This window comes from Palaemon carinicauda, chromosome 23 (assembly GCF_036898095.1).
Source record: "Palaemon carinicauda isolate YSFRI2023 chromosome 23, ASM3689809v2, whole genome shotgun sequence".
Taxonomy (NCBI): domain Eukaryota; kingdom Metazoa; phylum Arthropoda; class Malacostraca; order Decapoda; family Palaemonidae; genus Palaemon; species Palaemon carinicauda.
The window spans coordinates 84,519,388-84,539,818 of record NC_090747.1 but is presented as its reverse complement, the minus strand read 5'-3'; the positions used below and the strand labels follow the sequence as shown (position 1 = coordinate 84,539,818).

Genomic DNA, 20,431 nt, shown 5'->3' with positions numbered 1-20,431 from the left:
CCATGCATCGAAAAGATTGCTGAAGTGCTCAATTTTTAAAACCCTCTGTCGCGTCGGAGATTTTGTTTTGCTTATGAATATGGAGAAAGTTGACTGGTTTCTTGATTCAAAAGGCCTTTTGGGACTGAAATTTAATTTGGGGAAAAAATTCCGTAACATTCTGTTCCTGGTGAAAATTGTGGTTTTTATAATGGTTACTGTTATAGGGTTAGTAATACACATACATATAATGCGTGTGCACACATACTATACATACAGTATTATTTGACTTTAAAGCACTCTTCACCACAAACCTCGAATCAACATGGCGAATAGATGAAGCTTAGAGGTAGAGGATAAATCTATTCTAGGTAATGTTAGATGTAACTCTGGGTTTGAATCCCACCAGAAAAGGGAAGTGTCTTCATGTCGGATCAAGTTGTGTAGAAAATCTTGTCCAAAACGTTGAGGAAATGAGGTTGGGACTTCATTGGGGCTCTATTAAATCCATTCATTATATAATAACAATTAGATTAGGTATATTTAGGTATCCATAAATACTATTACTGACACACACACATGCAGACACAGACAGACACACACACACACACACACACATATATATATATATATATATATATATATATATATATATATATATATATATATATATATATATATATATATATTATGATTATGTATTTGTTATATACATAATGAAAATTTTGCACATTTAAACGTGTTTTTCTTATTTATATAAGCCATAAATTGTAGTCCTCCTAATATCTGGATCCTCTATACCCCTCGGGATAAGAGACCCAAGGGGGAGTCAACTCAATATGTATAAAATAATTAAGTGCATATTCATGTATATTATGATTTTATGTAACAATTATATATATATATATATATATATATATATATATATATATATATATATATATATGTGTGTGTGTGTGTGTGTGTGCGTGTATGTTTATGTGTTAATAATTGTTTCAACTAGAAGCCATTTATCTTAACTAGGGGCTAGCTTCAGATAAGAATAGCAAATTATTGCCACATTCATTCTTTTAACTGCTGAATTGTGGATAAACCTCTCTGCATTAAACTGCCACAATGTCGGTTCCTTCATAAATCTGTACAGAACGTTTATCAACATCGCTTCAAACCCTCCCCCCCTCCAGCATGCATTGAACCATTCATTCCTATTCAGCACAAATTCATGGTCTTCCAAGATATCAGGGCCTTTCTTTCCAATGCATCTTTCTTCACCATCATTCACCATCATCCAACCCTCTCTCGGCTTTTCTTTCATGTTATCTCCAAGCAATCCAGAATTAGTTTCACTAACCTTCTGTCGTCAATTATTTTTACTTTGCCAAACCAGCTCAGCATATTCGATCCATTCGTCCACCTAGGCTAACCTTGTTACCATTTCTTCTGTGTATCTCCTCATTTCTCACAATAGCAATTATTTTTACACATCCAACTGTTTATCTCAGAAGTTTCAATCATTCTCTTTTTTGCTTGTAATATCGTTACTTCCTTTCCGGAAAGGAGGCTTGGGGAGATGATACTTCCATTCATTTTCACCTTAACTTCCACACACAACTCCTGTATCTTACTAATCTTTTGCATCTATCCTGCTACTGTACCAACCGTATGTCACACGATCATACATAGTAACGACATTTCATTTTGTGTATATATTATGCTTATATCTTCGCTCTCCCCTCGCACTAAAAAGAACCTGAGTAAACATATCTTTTTCTCACCGATAATTGTTAACCGGTGTGGTATCGGTTGAACAAGAAATTTCCTGTTGCATTGAGTTTTTGTATATAAAGGGGAGTGTGTAATAAAGTTACTCAGTTGCTTTCATTCTGTCCTTGAGTGACAACCTTCTCTCAGCACGTCACACTACCTTTCTAGCTTCCCCTACTCTGTTACCCTCCTTTTCTCTGTTCTTGCTCTCATCCGTTATATTCACTCTGAAGGTACTTTCCCTTTTTTACCATTTATAGTTACATTCATTACTACCTCTGTCTTGTTGCAATTTTATCTCGGTACCTTACTCTTACACACATTTTCTCTCATCTTTTTCCTCATGCAGACACACTAAAACTCTTACCAGCTTCTGTAGTTCCTCTTCACTGTCCCCAGTCAGTGCAAATCGTAGAGTAACGTGCCCAAGTACCGTGTATATATATATATATATATATATATATATATATATATATATATATATATATATATATATATATATATATATATATACACACCTGTTCAAATGATTTGAAACTGTAACCAAGACATAATCACGAGCAACTGTTACTTTGTTTCTAAATGCCAGTGAGTACGGAGTAAAACTGAAAAGAAATATTTTTGCATGTAGCTTTCTAAAGGATCAAGTCTCGATAAGAATATGCCTTATAGACTTCTTATTTTGAAACATCAGTTTCCTTGATAACACAAACTAAGGCATTAAAGGAACATTTCAACCTATCTGTCTTCATGACTTGCTTAATTATTTTGCTTTCACCTGTGCGATTAAGAAAAACAGTGCAGGCATATGTCCGCCCTGATTTAAGAAGCAGCATGAAGGAGGCTCTTTTTTCCTTCGCTACTAGGAAAAAAAACTCGACAAAGAATGTCTGTTTATCGATTTATGTGTAATTTATGTACTAGTGGTTTAGAGTTGTCGAATGTTAGAAAAGATATTGCCAAGACTGAAATAAGTTTGATGACCGTCAGATATCGTCACTACATGTTCTTTTGTAAATAGGAAATTCACCGTGATATTCACCAACTGTGACCTTAGTAAATAAAAGAAGAAGGGACACTTACCTATCAAGCAAGACGAATAAAAGAAAATTTGACGGAGGAGGACACTTACCTATCAAGCAAGACGAATAAAAGAAAATTTGACGGAGGAGGAGAAGAAAAGGGAGAAAGAGAGAGTAAGAGAGAGAGGGATATAAAACCCAAGAGAAGTGTCAGGGGATGATGGCAGGGATAAAGCTTAAGACGAGAGACAGAGAAGTGGAAGGATTTCGTGGAAGAGATTGTGTTGCGGTTCAATAAGGCAATAATGGCAACATCAACCCACGGTAGAGGGGGGATGGGGGGGGGGAGGAGATGGAGTATTTATATATATAAGTGCCAGGTAGGGGGGCTGTGGGGGATAGCAAAGAGGAAGTTGTGCTGACGGAGAAAGAATAAGGTGAAATAAGAAAAAGGTGGAAATTATAGGGAAACGGCGGTAGACGTGTAGCCGATAGTGATAGGAAGTGACAGACTGGGGAAAAAAAGTCTGAAAATAACTCTCTCTCTCTCTCTCTCTCTCTCTCTCTCTCTCTCTCTCTCTCTCTCTCTCTCTCTCTCTCTCTCTCTCTCTCTCTCTCTCTCTCTCTCTCCAAGATGTTCATATATTATTTTGGAAATAAGGTCGTAATTTTTAGCGGAAATATAGTTTCAGTAATCGTAAATATTTCCAAATGTCAGAAATTTCTCAATGTTTTTTCCTCCATCCCCAACTTCTGCTTAGCAACGATGTCATTTTTTTCTCTTCGCTTCCCTTAATTGTTCATCACCCCTCCTCCTCCAGTCCTACTCCTCCCCCCCTCCTCCTCCTCCTACTCCTCTCCTCCCTCTCCTTCAGAGATCCCTCTCCTCTTCCAGCAACCATCTCAACCTGCTCTCACCCCCTTCCTCTCCCCTCCCCTTCCCATCTCCTGCCCCATCCCCTCTCGCTCGATTGACCTCATATCACCTGAAATGATTCGTAGGATTAGGCCATGATTGTCGTCTTCCTTTTATTGGCTTCTTCGCTCCGTGCGCGCCAATACCTTGTGAGCTTGCGCGCCTCCGCCCTCTGGAGCGTGCGTGGGCAAGTGATGAGACATACAACTTACGACTTTTTGTCAGTTATTTGTTTGTTTGTTTTATTTTTTTTCAAATTAAGTTTCCGTATCTAGATAGGATGTGATTTCTTCTATTTTATTCTATTTAATGATTTTTTTTTTTTATCATTTTTGTCTATATGTATAGATATACTGTATACCTAATGTAACAATCATAGTATTGGAGTTCAAGTACATTTAAATTGATTACATATACTTTGTATGATAGTACTTAGACATGCATTTGGTATGATAGTAATTATATCATAAATTCTTTGCTATTGAAGGGGGGGGGTGTATTCTTTAAATATGTAAATTATATAAATATTTTTTATGAAATATCTTGGTTAGTTTCTAATAATAAATTACGAAAGAAGTATTTTCAAAGCATTTTACAATGGGAATCCCAATTCGACAGTTTCATTGTGTCACGTATCGTACTGACAAGACTATTGACACATCATCCAGCAGCTGTCGTGAGTCTGATTGAGCATAGGGAAGTAAAACTCTTAAGGTGGATAGGGATGTTAACCTTGGTTTAAGAAGAGCCGTCAAAGGAAAGCTTTATGATATAAGATCCTAAGTTCCTAACAAGATCAGGAAGTTCTTTTGAAACCGAAAGAGCTGTTTTTATAAGGGATTTAGTTTTCCAAAAGGTTTGGCAGGGCGTAAATGCCAGGAATTATGGGATAGCGTTTTCATTGGTGTAGATAAACATCTTTTCATAATAGAAATAATTTTTGAAGATTAATGAAGCTGTGTACCTGAAGTTTTAGGTGCGTAAGACTGTTTAATTCTTTTTATTAACAATGCTTTATTTTGAAAGTTTTTCTATGTGTAATGTATGTGCAGTAAAATATTTAATGTCCATATCGTGCGAGTATAATATAAAATTATTTTATCCTCTTTTCTTTACGTATGTCCATATAGTCAACCGTAAGTTCCTATTTGTGATACCTCTTTATAGCTACATAAAAATATTTTTTTTTTCATTAGACAAGGCCATTCAGTCAAAATTCAGTATTAAAAGTAGTAAGTTTGTATAAAGTTTGTTATTTTCGTGGTCTTTGAAAATGAAACTTAGATTTCTTCTGTAGTCAAACTAAGCTTGGGAGTTTCCGTATTACTTATATACAGTATATATATATATATATATATATATATATATATATATATATATATATATATATATATATATATATATATATGTGTGTGTGTGTGTGTGTGTGTGTCTGTGTGTATATATATATATATTTATATATATGCATATATATATTACTTATATATATATATATATATATATATATATATATATATATATATATATATATATATATATACATATATATATATATATATATATATATATATATATATATATATATATATATACATATATATATATATATATATATATATATATATTCAAGGGCCTTCATACCCTTTGATGGGTCGTACACATTTTATGTTGAGATTTCTACCCCACATCTTTTTTCACCCTAACAGATTTTGGTACCCACGACCTACCAAACGTAAGCCTAGTGCTGTGACACTCAACCGCTTGGCCACAGTGGCTGAGTGTACTTTCAAAAGGTGAGCAGAACCATAAAATGAGCTATTTTTTTTCTCGTTGATAGGACTTTTGGGTTACTAATTCATTACAATTCTAACTTACCAATAAGGGTAATTTTATTGCAACCTGGTTTTATTTTTCAATTCGTTTTTCAGGTTATTTCCATTTTATGTATTCCTTTCACGTAAAACAACTATTATATTTTCACCTTAACAAATATTGTGAGTTTTTTTAACACAAAAAAAACAGGTTATATTTATTTTTCATAATCTGTTAGGCGATGTTAATAAGTAAATTTACATTATCACCCAAATCGTGAAACGTAAAGAGATGGAGAGGTAGAAAAAGGGGCCTGTCTAATATTTACCCAATATGAATTTCACCTCCTCCGAAATTCATGGTTGAAAATCTAGCCCTCCACCTGTCCCCTTAGCCCCATTCCTGCCCCCCCCCCCTCCCATACCAGACCTCTTCAGCCCCCTCCCTACCCTTTACCCCTACCCTCCATCATTAACCGAAGCTTCCCCTGCCCCGGTGAGTGGTTCATTGCGGATCGAGAGTCAATGAAGATCTCTCAATTTTTATTGGTCTTTCTGCTTGGCCACCCTTCGCTGGCACGCATCACCGCTTTACCCTATGGATGGGAAACATTGGAGAGTTTGGAGGGAGGAGGAAATCTTTGCTTTCCGTTTTTTATTAATATTTTTGGAGGTAGAATTCTTATTTTTGTTTACTTTTTCTCTATGTTTCGTTATCTATCTATCTATCTATCTATCTATCTATCTATCTATCTATCTATATATATATATATATATATATATATATATATATATATATATATATATATATATATATATATATATATCGTGATTTGCGTATTATTTCCCCTTGTACTCTTCACTTTTTATAGATATGTGCTTGCACTTTCTTGCAGATACTGCTTCCTTACTTTATTGTATCCCTTTCATTAACTACCTGGAGTTGGGGTAATTTATTTTGTGTTATTAGATGTTCAGTGGGTTCCTCCATTTAACCATTATGTATATGTGTTTGTCTGGAAGCTCATTTTTATAGCTTCTACTCTGAATGTGAAAAAGGGGTAATTTTTTTTAATGCTATGTTTCACACTCCGTCTTTCTTTTTATTTACACTTAAATATATTTTCTACACATTGTGTTGATTTTTTTCCTCTAGGTATTTGTACTTTGTCAAAACAACATAGACTGGTTTTGTCAAATTATATTGCAGTTATAAAGCAAAAAACCGATTTAAAATCATTGATGTCATAACAAACGATTGCAAAATCTTTGGGAGTGGACGAAATATTCCGTTATTTATTAAAACATAGTGAAAGTATGAAAACATGAACAATTTAAGTGAGTTACTAGCTGGCATCCTTGTAAGAGGATACCGCCTACTTTGCGGCTGGCGTAGCACACTGTAAGCGGTATTAAGGGTTCTTTTCAGTCCTTCGGCTTCATGTGAATTTCTTACTTACTTTTAATCTTAATCATACACGTTGGTCCTTTTGCTTTTGCTGTACAAATTCTCTAACTAGAGCTATCGTGACTTTTCTATTCTCGTTGAAAAAAACAATTATTTTGGACGACCCCCGAGAGGGTTTGGTATTATCACTGACGTCTCGATAAAGCATTACTACTACTGCACAATAATAATGAAAATGATGATAATGTTAAAGATAATCATAATAATAGAATATACAAAGTCAAACTGTAATTGCGCTTCTGTTGGCAAACCACATAACAGAGGCAATAACTGGAAGATAAACCAAGTGTTTTCAACTAAGTCGAGATTAGTTTGCTCCTCGACGCACATTTAAAATAAACAATTTCTCTTTGCAATAGCTTATGCATTTTAACTTGTCAAATATTTCATGAACTTTAAAAAGTGTTTTATGACTTTTCAAAATGTCTTAATCACCATAATTAGCTTGTGTTTACTCGTGTCGGCAGTGCTTGTTCTTGGTTCTTCTAACAAAATTGCCCTGCCTGAAGCATTGTGCTTTGGTCGTATAAAACAAGAGTAAAAAATGCTACAGATTTCTAATTGAACGAACAAATATCATTGGTGGTCTAAAATGATAATAAAGAAGAACTTGGTTGGTTTAAGTAGCAAGTAAAACTGTTATAGTATTTTGTAAGAAATTTTAATGAGGCAATAGGTGATAACTTTAATTGTCTGAAATATGAAGAAAACCTCTTCACCAACTTACTTTTATAAATATTGATACAAAATGTTATCAACGATAACGGTTTTGATCGAAAGTCCTGCAAGGATTGAGAACCGTCTGCATGCTGATCTCAAGCATCCGGGTTTTAATTAAAAAGCTTATAAGATACGAGCCTGATCTATCAGTGCGGGGTTGGTGGCCCAACCTCAGCTTCTCCTCTCCCTGGAGCTCTCTGCATCTCACGAACCTCGGTAATAAATTCGGGTATTGCTATTTTACAGGTCAAAATGATGTTGTTTGTATGCTCTGTGTAGATGAGCAGGTAGCCCCCTTTACAACACAGCCTCTGGGACCCACCGCATACATACCAGCCACACGCACAAGATGTCTTTATTTTCTGTGTTTGTGAGTGTGTGTGGCCTTGGGACACCGTCGGAAGGGGAAGGGCATATGTGGGTGGGGGAAGGTGGTATTGGTTGGGAGAGCATGTGAATGCTTACAGTAGAATTATTTGGGGATTTGCTATTTATGAAACCCGTTTCTGCTTCAATACTCGTAGCGAGCTAATTTTTTGTATGTGATCATGTTTGGTAGATTATTATTATTATTATTATTATTGTTGTTGTTGTTGTTGTGATGGTTATCGTTATTGTGGTTATCGTTATTCAAAAGAAATTTAAATTGATATTTTGAAATTAAAGAATAGTTATACGGGCAATACTGCTGCCAAAAGGAATTAGTCGAGTTGTGCGAGTTTAGGGAGAGATACAAGTATGATAGCTAGATTGATTATCAGGGGACTTTTATCATTAAGAGGATTTAGCAATAACATTGTGTTTAAGTCAGAGGCAAGTGATATTTTGGATTTGAAAAGGAAAGAAGATAAGTTTTTCAGATCAGATTTCGGTGAACTATTAGTAGTGAGAAGAATTTTGTTGAATTATCTGCAATAATACAAGGAATTGAAGATTGATTTTTGTATTTAGTAAGATTTAGATATTATCACTACTTATGTGAATGTTAACAATATGACTAAAACGAAGGGAAGATGATTTTGGTCATAGACGTGGTAAGGCCATAGGAATAATATTTAATTATCAGTTGATATATTGATGATCAATAGCAAGTGAATATTTGATAACCTTTAAACATGATCACTGATCCTTCTGATGTTGTAAATATTCATCTTCTTAGGTTGATGTAAGTGTACTAAAATATGAATGAATATGAACTGAGTTTGAAAATCCCGATGCTAATCGGTTTTAAGAAATATTATGACTTCAATTTATGGGTAGGATACGAGTGGACCTCTTGAATGATAAAGGAGGAGTCATTTTATGTTGAATGCAAGTTGACTATAGTGTAGGTAGGGTATGAGGAAGAAGAAAGGTTAAGCATGATAGGAGGATGGACGTTGAGAATAAGGTTTCAAGACAAAGTTGAGAGATTGAGGAGTTAATTGAAGACGTGGAGAGTCTCAGAGATAAATGAAACGCGATATACTCTTCTTCCTTTATGGATGAGAAATTATTTGGGACTAAGATCTAAACGTTTGGCATTAGAAAAGGACTGGTGGAGGATTAGAGCAACAAGAAATTCCCTCCTCTTACATTTTATGGGATAATACTTTGTAGTAAGATCCCACGAAGATGGTTTAGGAATCTGCAATGTGTATAGTGATTCACGACTGAAAATATGGATTATGTTGAGCCTTTGCATTAAAAATCTGTGCTTTGTTACGCAGGGGTTAATGCAGCCATCAAGCTCTATTGGTAAAGAAGTTTTAAATGTACTTCTATAAAGCAACAATAAAAAGATTTTGATTCAAGAATTAATACGGAGCCATTGATCGTAATGACTCAAAGCGAAATCATTATATTTGCTTTTGAGTGACATATACCTCTCCGGGGGCTTGAATTTACAATGAGACTCCCTCATGTTAGTCCAAAGTGAACGGACGACGAAAGAGGCCTTAGGGGGAGAGGATGGAAGTTTGGGGGTTGATAACAAACTCTCCTTTGCAATTGCATTCATTATAAATTCCTTCAGTAGTTAAAATTAGCAATTGGTCATTGCAGAGGAGGCTTGGAATTCAGATCTCTCTCTCTCTCTCTCTCTCTCTCTCTCTCTCTCTCTCTCTCTCTCTCTCTCTCTCTCTCTCTCTCTCTCTCTACAATTGAAAGGGACACGCTGCAGTGGACCCTAGTATTTATTGACTCCTTTGCTTTCTAGTAAACGAGAATCTATTCATGGAGTTTATTTGTTGCTGTGGACACACGCACACACACACACATCTCTCTTCCCACCCCCATCCCCGGGTGCATCATCGTTGCCTTTGCCCCTACAGCCCCACCAGAACCTCGTGCCCGTCTGTTTGCGCTCGACTGGACTTTGAGATTCACCATGGCAGTTCACTGGGATAAACATATTCCTTACATCTTATTCTGGTTGGACATCATTTCTTTTTTCTTTGTTTTGTCTCCTAACCCCTCTTCTTCCTGATCCGGCTTCCCCCTCCCCTCGACACCTCCACCCATTGTTCTCCACTTCTCTTTGTTTAAATTTGTCAGAATTTCATTCTTATGTATTTTATTTTTATCCTTCAAATTTATGGGTACATTTAATTTTCGAGATTTGGGACGGCCGTGTCGCAATTGTATGCAAAGCTAAACCAGAGCATGTTTTTCTTCCAAGTGATGTTTTACCAGAGATATAAGCTCTGTATTTAAAAGCTATGTAGAGAGAATGATTTCTTAAGAAGATGGTTGGAAGAAATGTTTCGTAAGGATGAAGTTATTCTGGAGGATAATTGATGGAAGTAACAAATTAGAGAATTTATCATATTTTGTGCCTAAATTTCTTTTAGCATCTTGCCTGTCGGGTAAAGAATTTGGTATCTATAATTCTGTGTTGAATTTTTTAATTAGTTTTTTTTACTATGAAGTGATTGTATTCGGAAAATAGAAATTTAATTCAAGAGTTTGTCAGATTGGATCAATATTTATGATCAATGTTCAATAAAACTAAATATACATGGCATGGAACTTGTCTATTTTTTCCTTTATTACTAAAGTTGGCTTTTTATATCTCTAATATCAACGTATTTTCATAATCTAGGAAGGAATTCATAGTTTTGAATACCATTGTATACTTTCACTAGATTAAATCACCCCAAAAATTATGAGCATGGGAAGCTATGTGATCAAGATAAATGTCGTTTCATTAATAGCTTACATATTTATTATTCCATGAAACTATTAGCTTCCAAAATTTGCTCTTTTGATTTAGTATCGATAAAAGATAATTTTTCACAACAAATTAGGAGGTTCTTACTCTTAGACATGCTGTCTAATTCAGTAGGCAGACATCCATGAAACAATATCGACCTTGAACAAAGATTATAAGGCTCTACTATGAGAATAACATGTTCATTATCGCTCCTTTTCATAAGGGTCAGGCAATCGTTGGCGAACAAACTAAGCCTTCTGTTCTGAGGCCTTTTTTTATTTGTCTTTCCTTAATCAGATATTTATCTGTTCCTGAGAGAGAATGATGTTTATATAGAATTTAGAAAAATCTAAGTTTATTATCTGGTGCAACACTATAGCGGGTTATTGAATATGTAAGTGATTTCTTTAAAAATATTTTATCATACTCCTAGTTTAGAGCAATATGGAGTCAAAATCTGCGTCTGTTGTATATTTAACAATTGTTGATAAAATTGCTTTAAATTAAACTTTAGAACTGGTCTTTGAGCGTAGTCTAACCAGCTTAGAGTTAAAGTGATAATGGTTTCCTTATTATTATTATTATTATTATTATTATTATTATTATTATTATTTTTAATTCACATCTACAGTCGTTTCCGTTTTTGCATTGTTATGTTTATTAGTTTTTATTTAAGAATACCCTGTCATAATGGTTTTGTATGGATTGAGTTGGAAACCTTTTAATTAGTAAACAGAGGAAACAAACCGTGCTTAAATCGACAACTTAAGGAGGTTTTCTTGTGATTTTATTACTATTTTTTTATGTTGTAGTTTGACATCCTTGAAATATAAGTGGCTATAGTAACTTTGTCTTTACTTGACTTAGAAGTGTTGCAGGTATTGGTTCATTATTATTATTATTATTATTATTATTGTTGTTGTTGTGACATTAGGACAAAGAGCGCTTGATATCATATTTTCTTCATCATTGTTCAGGGTAATATAGCATTCGATTTCATCAAACACGTTTACAAGATTATAATCTTAGTATTCGTTTTGAGAGAGAGAGAGAGAGAGAGAGAGAGAGAGAGAGAGAGAGAGAGAGAGAGAGAGAGAGAGAAGTGGGGAGACTGGTGGGAGGGACGCAAAAAGAGAAAAAGATAGAATTCATTATATTGTAAAGGAAGGGAGACTTTGCTACTGGCGTTGGAGAAGTTGCGCTAGTCACCAGTATACTGTATATTACAAGTCAGAATTCTCTATAACTCTGTCTGTCGCTATTTTATGGGATGCTCTACACCATCTTAGGTATTGACTTCTGACAACTTTGTTTAGCAGCATTGTCCTCGCTCGTGAAAGAGAGCCCCTGTGTCCAGGCTTTCAAAAGACCCGTACTCTAAGGATACTCAAGTCAGCCTTCCCTGCCGAGATTACCGTCCATCCGGACAGGAGTAGCTTAGCGCATTGATGCACAGAATCCTTTGGTCCGTAAATCCTTAAGACTCCTACCTTACAGACGCGCGGGGGCTGTGGCTCCAAAGGTTCCCATAAAGGATTCACAGGATATTCCATTTTTTCTTTTTTTCTTTTTTTTTTTATATTTGGTACAGTATTTGTGGTTCGGTTCAGTGACTGTCATTCTTTCTTCGTTACCATTCCACGGTGTATTTATAAATGCAATAATTTCCAAGTGTTGTTGGTAAATGTTTGTCCGTATGAGGGGGAGAGAGACACGGCAAAAGGTGTAAGGAAATATCACATGACGTCCGTTTTGTTCTTGTTTATTTCTTGTTGCAGCATTTCTCGTCAAACGAACATGTTCATGATTATCGTAAAGAAAAAGAAAAGAAAGACTTCATTGAAATATCAACACCGAAAATATTATCCAGTATTCGCTCTCTTTGATTCTATTTGTCCACGCACTGTGTCGTTCGTAGACCGAAATATCTTCATTTTTATGAAGTAGCGGGAGGGAGTTGTGGGACCTCCCACAAAAGCAAAGGGTCGGGTCGTAACAAGCGTTTCTTAACAAACGGCGTTCTTTAAAGTTATCAATCACTGTTCAGTTACAATACGCGATTGTGGGTGTAGTGGAAGGTCAGAGAAACAAGTGAATGGGTGGCCATCTTGTGGGCGGTAGAGCTGCTGCCCAAAAGATTTTTTTTTTTTTTTTTTTAAGATAGTGATTGGGTTGAGTGGGACTTAGGGTTTGGATATATGTCTTATTGTCATAAAACTTCGCTCTCTCTCTCTCTCTCTCTCTCTCTCTCTCTCTCTCTCTCTCTCTCTCTCTCGTTTTATATGTTGTTAGTGTGTTAGTGTACCCAAGCCGTCAAAAATGACGTCTAAATATTTATACGGATATGCACACACACATATTGAACCCTTCCCACCTCCTCTGCCTTCCCTAACTAATACTCGCTAGGTTGGCAGTTTGTAAGAGAAGTGGTTTCCAAGTGTACCTCTCGGGGTACCCCCTCTCACCAGTGTATGACTATTCCTCTCCCCGTAAGCGTGGCATGAAAGAAATATATATATATATATATATATATATATATATATATATATATATATATATATATGTGTGTGTGTGTGAATGTGTATATATATATATATATATATATATATATATATATATATATATATATATATGTGTGTGTGTGTGTGTATGAATATATATGTATGTGTGTATTTAATTATATATTTATATATATAATCAAGCACTTGGTATTTATCATTTAGGTTGGCTAGGGCACCTGCCACCCGTTGAGATACTACCGCTAGAGAATTATGGGGTCCTTTGGCCAGATAGTACTACATTGGATCCTTCTCTCTGGTTACTGTTCATTTTCCCTTTGCCTACACGTACACCGAATAGTCTGGCCTATTCTTTACATATTCTCCTCTCTTCATACACCTGACAACACTGAGATTACCAAACAATTCCTCTTCAACCAAACGGTTACTGCACTGTAATTGTTCAGTGGCCACTTTCCTCTTGATAAGGGTAGAAGACTCTTTAGCTTTGGTAAGCAGCTCTTCTAGGAGAAGGACACTCCAAAATCAAATCATTGTTCTCTAGTCTTGGATATTGCCATAGCCTCTGTACCATGGTCTTGCACTGTCTTGGGTTAGAGTTCTCTTGCTTGAGTATACACTCGGTCACACTATTTCTACCCTTAAATCTGCACTTTTTGGTGTAGATGCAACAGTTCCTCCTTTACTTAAACCAGATGGCTCAATCACTCACTGTCCAAAGGAAAAGGCAACCATTTTGGCTGATGTTTTTGACAGTAGACAGATTAATGAAAAACTTGAACTTCTTCAGTCCTGTTTTCCTGAGGCTAAACTAACTAGTTTAGCTTTTCGATCTCGTGAGATTAAAGCTCTGTTGATGGACCTTGATGCTTATGGAGGTGTAGACCCAAATGGTATTTTTCCTTTGTTTTTTATAAAGACAGCAGATTTTTTAGCTCCAAAGTTATCTGTTATTTTGCGCAAGTTAGCAAGAAGAGGAGCTTTTAGCACTTGTTGGAGAATTGGCACTGTTACTCCTCTATGTAAATGTGTTTTCGGTAGCTCAAGTCCCACTGATTACCGCCCAATTTCCATAACTCCCATATTATCTAAAGTTTTTGAACGTCTTCTGGCAAAACGTCTTAATAAGTTTGCTGAAGGTAATCATCTACTCCCTAGTCTGTAATTTGGTTTTCGTAAAGGCCTTGGAGCATGTGATGCCCTTCTTACAATCTCCAATGCTGTACAGAAATCCCTTGATTGTGGTCTGGAAGTTCGTATGATTGGCCTTGATTTCAGTGCTGCCTTTGACCGTGTTAATCACGAGGCCCTTGTTTTCAAACTGAAACTGTTGGGAGTGGGTGGGTCATTTCTTAGCATTATTATTGATTTTTTAAGTAATAGATCTCAAAGAGTTGTTGTTGATGGGCACCATAGTGAGTATAGGAATGTGATAGGTGTTCCACAGGGTAGTGTTCTTGGCCCATTACTTTTCATACTATATACACATGGCATGTGGTTTGGCCTAGAAAACAAGCTTGTTGCATATGCAGATGATGCTACTCTCTTTGCATCAATTCCATCCCCTGAATGTAGATTTGGGGTTGCTGAATCCCTTAATAGAAATTTAGCTAAAATTAGTGCATGGTACAAATTATGAGGTATGAAGTTGAATCCTAACAAAACTCAAAGTATGATTGTAAGTAGGTCAAGGGCGGTGGCTCCTCAACATCCGGATCTCAGTATTGATAATGTTTCTTTAAATTTGTATGACTCTTTTAAAATTTTAGGTGTGATTCTCGACAGCAAAATGACTTTTGAGAAACACATTAGGTCTGTGTCTTCTTCAATTGCACAAAAAAAATTGGCTTATTGAGAAAGTCTCACAAGATTTTCGGTTATCAATCTATTCTGAAGAAGGGTTTTAATTCTTTCATTCTACCTTTTTTCGAGTACTAGTCTTCAGCTGGTGATTCTCATCTTAATTTGTTGGACAGAAACTTATGGTCTATTAAATTTCTTATTCCTGATCTAGATATTAATCTTTGGCACCGTCGTTCAATTAGTTCATTATGCATGTTGCATAAGATTTTTCATAACTCTGACCATCCTTTACATTCAGAACTCCCTGGACAATTCTATCCTGTTCGTAATACTAGGCAGGCAGTTAATTCTAATAGCCAGGCCTTCTCCATCATGAGGCTCAATACTACACAGTATTTTAGAAGTTTTATTCCAGCTGTTATCAAGTTGTGGAATGATCTTCCTAATCGGGTAGTTGAATCAGTAGAACTTCAAAAGTTCAAAGTTGGAGCAAATGTTTTTATGTTGACCAGGGTGACATGAGTCTTTTTATTGTGTATATATGACATATCTGTTTTTGACGTTGTTAATAGTTTATATAGGACATATCTGTTTTGACGCTGTTACTGTTTTTAGAATGATATATTGTAATTTATTCTCGAGATCATTTATTTATTTCCTTGTTTCCTTTCCTCACTGGGCTATTCTTCCCTGTTGGAGCCCTTGGGCTTATAGCATCTTGTTTTTCCAATTAGGGTTATAGCTTGGCTAGTAATAATAATAATCTTGTTTTGTTAGTTTTTATAGTTTATGTAGAAAATAGTTATTTCAATGTTATTACTCTTCTTAAAATATTTTATTTTTCCTTGTTTCCTTACCTCACTGGGCTATTTTCCCTGTTGGGGCCCCTAGGCTTATAGTATCCTGCTTTTCCAACTAGGGTTGTAGCTTAGCAAGTAATAATAATAATAATGATAATATAGGGGAAGTGCAAAGTACTTATCTAATCATTCCATTGCATTACTCAACATGTTACTGTAACGCAGAAGGGTCAAACGCCAGACAAGCTAACCGAACATAACATATTTTGTTAAGTTTGTCATACGGACAGTGTAAGATTCTAGTAAATAGTTTTAGTTATCAACGAATTATAACAGATATTCTAAATATAGGAACTTTTATAGCATGTTAAATGATAATTTTGTGATTGAGAATTATTGGAAAAGTTTGAACAGTAATGTTATATTTTCACAATATAGTTATCCCTTTTTTCTTAGTGAAATAATCTTGTGAGAATCCAAGCAAAAATTTCAATTATCGTCATACGACTTAAAATGAGAATCCATAGGTCAGGTTATTTAATACGGTTGTTTGTTTAGATGCCTGTTTGGAATAATGTATAACAGGCCCAGGCCATGCCTACTATCGGGCACCGTATGGCGTTGTTGAGGAGTTGAATTTTGTCAAGGTTAGAAATAATTTACTTAAATAGATATCAAAGGATATATTTCTGAGTAATAAAATCGTATTTTACGGTGTAGAAAGATTCTCTCTCTCTCTCTCTTATATATATATATATATATATATATATATATATATATATATATATATATATATATATATATATATATAAGCACGGTTGTGTTTGCATGTATATATTCATGCTGTATATATGTGTAGATTATATGTATATGTACTGTATATATGTATCATATATTTATATTAAAATTCACGTCAGGTTGCATGTAATTAGCATAATATTCTTGACTTTATCAGTATATATTTATATATACATACATACATACATACATAACCAAAATTAAGATACAAATAACAGATCACTAGTAAATTCAATATACTATGGGAAAATCTTACATTTTGTGAGAATTATATAAGTATAAGTGAAGATTGACCAGTTCGTGGCTTACTGCTCAAAGATTTATTTTCTAACAAATGGATTTTTTTTTTTTTTTTTTGCATAATAAGTCCCTTTCAGGCTAACACACTGACCAGTAGACAACGTGTGTAAACATTACTGGAAATATTCTATAGCATGATCTATATTATCATCAGTGGCAAAACGGAGAACGCTGAGCTCCCTTTTCAACTAAGTAAGCATCTAGTAGTTTGAGGGAGCTAATAATAGGGTATATGGATTATGTTCTATAAGTTGAAAGCCCCATTCTTGGAAAGCAGTAAGGGCTACCGTGAATTATTTAACCTGGACATTGTGGTGGTGGAAGACGTCAATGATGTTTGACTTCCGTAAATGGGTAGTACTGTAAGTACACTATTACTTAAAAATATTTGCAGTGCCCTTTCGGTTCCTGGATGTACTCTTCTTTTAGCCTCCTACTGTACCTGCTTTCCTTTCTTCCATCTTTCCGTCCAATCACATGACTTTTCCTTCATTGTAATATTAGTGGGTTTTCCCCCTTTTGTAATGAGCGCCTAATGGCCTCCCTGGCCCCATTGCTTACCTTTCCGGCCCAAATCCAATCCAACCCAATCCAATGATGTTTGATTCTCGCTCCGGTTTTCTTAATTTTTTTCCTATTGTTTCCCCAATAGGTTACCGTGGTACGCCCAGGTCCCAGTCTGACATTTTACCAGTTAATCTATCATCAGCATCTCTTGACAAAAAATTAAGAGATCACTGTGTTTGCCCACTTGGAAACTGGATATAATTTGTGTGTCCATTGTTGTGTCTGTTCTTCAGTCTTTGATTGAATGAGGTGAACCCAAGTCCACGGCCACGAACCGCTGGAGAAATCCGTCAGGATCAGCATAAAAGATAGAAAGATTGTCCTTTGACATTTTGAGCTGCAGCCGTTTCTGATCAGACTCAGGAAGTTTTGAAACCCAGAAAGGTGCAACTTTCGTTATTTGAAAATCCTTTTTGGATGACTGCTTCGGTGCAATGGCTGAATTACACTTCTCGTGGCAATGTAACTCTATTTTAACTGTCGATCTGCAGTCGTGTCATGTAATGTGTCATTGATTTCCTGTGTGGTGACGATGAAAGGCCTTCCTTGATAAGGGTATCTTCCAGTCTTTTCTTACCTTGTTCCAATTCTGCTGCCCATTTCTTATCCATGCTGTAGGAAGTGACATTCCCCTTTAGTATAGCCATTACGTTTTCGTTGGTCCCTTCAGTTGATATTCTTTTTTGTGGGTTATGACCTCAGGTCTACGAAGCTGTGTGTGTGTGTGTGTGTGTGTGTGATATGCTCTTGGTAATGAGGAGCGAATGATTTGATGATGTGTGATTTTGTCCATTATATTCAATAGCTGTTGATTTAATTTTCTTGTTCAAAACGAAATAGAAACAATGACTTTCAATTATATATAAAAGAATTGGAATGATTAAGCTGTAAGAAAATTGAGCTAAAAAAAGTCATTCTACCTTAGACCGTTACCTCATCAGTCACCTCTTGGAGACTTTGGACTCACTTTTCCGAACTCTTGTCGAAATAGCAGAGTGCGAAGGGTGTGATACGTAACTACGTATTTATATATCGTTTATATGTGACGTATATGTATTGTCAGGAAAAATATTGCTTTAATAAATATATGTCAAGGATAGCTATTGTTTTACTACTAACCATTTACAATTAAGGATCTTTCGCGCAAAAAATATATATACAAGACCAATAAAAATTTTTTACAGACATTTTTATCTCTTTGGCTTTCGATAACTCCTGGTCATCAAAAAAAAATGAATACATTCTTATTCTCCCACCAAAAGCTTAAAGGGCTCTTGAATATTTTAGTCACTGAGATGGCTCTTTGCTTTGTTCATAAGAGATTGAATGATGAAATATTGTAAGGATTCGACGAAAAACATGTTTTGACTCTATTTAGAAATACCTCTGTAGCTCCCATCATATTTTCGTTTCAATAACCAACAGTGACCAACTTTTTAAGATTGGCCAGGCTCAAGTTCATTACTTTATCAATTAAGAAGAAAAACCTGGACTGATATTACATATATGTCAGACACATGTTTATGTGAAGAGGACCTAATTTAACACGAGAGAGAGACTTGTAAACATTATTGGAATTCGAATCCACTATACGTTGGCCAGCACGCACATGTACTGTATGTGTGATTATGTACACACGCATATATGTGTGTTTGTATAATATATATATATATATATATATATATATATATATATATATATATATATATATATATATATATATAATGTTTATATTTATATATACATACACACACATATATATATATAAATATATATATATATATATATATATATATATATATATATATATATATATATATATATATATATATATATATGCACACACACACACACACACTCTCTCACACCGTATATAGCCACAATCGTCTCCTTGATTACTTCACATTTTTGTATGGGCCTTTATAGTGAAGCTTTGATTCTAGATGGGAACTATATAAGGAAGTAACATTCTTTCGTGCTAGGAATTTGGTTTAGTGAGTTGGAGGTAGCCTCTTTACCCTACGGTCTTGACTGTGTCTTACTTTATCGTCATGATTAGATTTTAATCCAACCATGAAAAAGAGATCCCCATTAATTTCCCATCTCCATTCAAGTCCATTATTGATATATCCCAAAAGTGTACGGAATCTGCACTATACGAAGCTATTGTCAATACATCCACAAAACACATTCCCACGCGTGCTCGCGCACACACACACATATATATATAATATATATATATATATATATATATATATATATATATATATATATATATATATATATATGTATATATCCATATATATATATATATATATATATATATATATATATATATATATATATATATATATATATATATATATATATATATATATATATATATATATATATTTACATAAATATATATAAATATATAAATGCCTAGTATGTATGTATATTATATATATCATTAATTTATACTGCTCTTTACCATGGTTGTGCATCCGACGAAAACATAGTGACATAAATCCTCTCTATATGTGTATGGAGACTCACGCACTTACACCCACTATGTTTGTTGTAGGGTCACAAATGACCTTTTGGGGGAATTGAAGGGGAAAATTCTCTCTTAAGAAGTCGGTCGTCGAAGAGGGAGCGACGGTAGGAAGTCTGTCCTTTGTCCCTTGTCCCTTGGCGAAGTGAGCTTAGCCATCCACCCACGCGCCATCATCCTCTCATCCATAACAATATGACCCCTAAATAACCCAATATAGCGCCAATATCGCTTT

The 20,431-nt window shown here is 35.0% G+C and overlaps 1 long non-coding RNA gene across 1 annotated transcript in view; it reads left to right on the top strand.

Moving 5' to 3' along the window:
* LOC137616978 (uncharacterized) overlaps positions 1-20,431 on the top strand; it is a 663,858-nt gene that overhangs the window by 291,321 nt on the left and 352,106 nt on the right. Inside the window, exon 3 of the long non-coding RNA XR_011039537.1 lies at positions 5,388-5,474. This is a non-coding gene — a long non-coding RNA (uncharacterized lncRNA). The remainder of the gene's footprint in view (positions 1-5,387; positions 5,475-20,431) is intronic.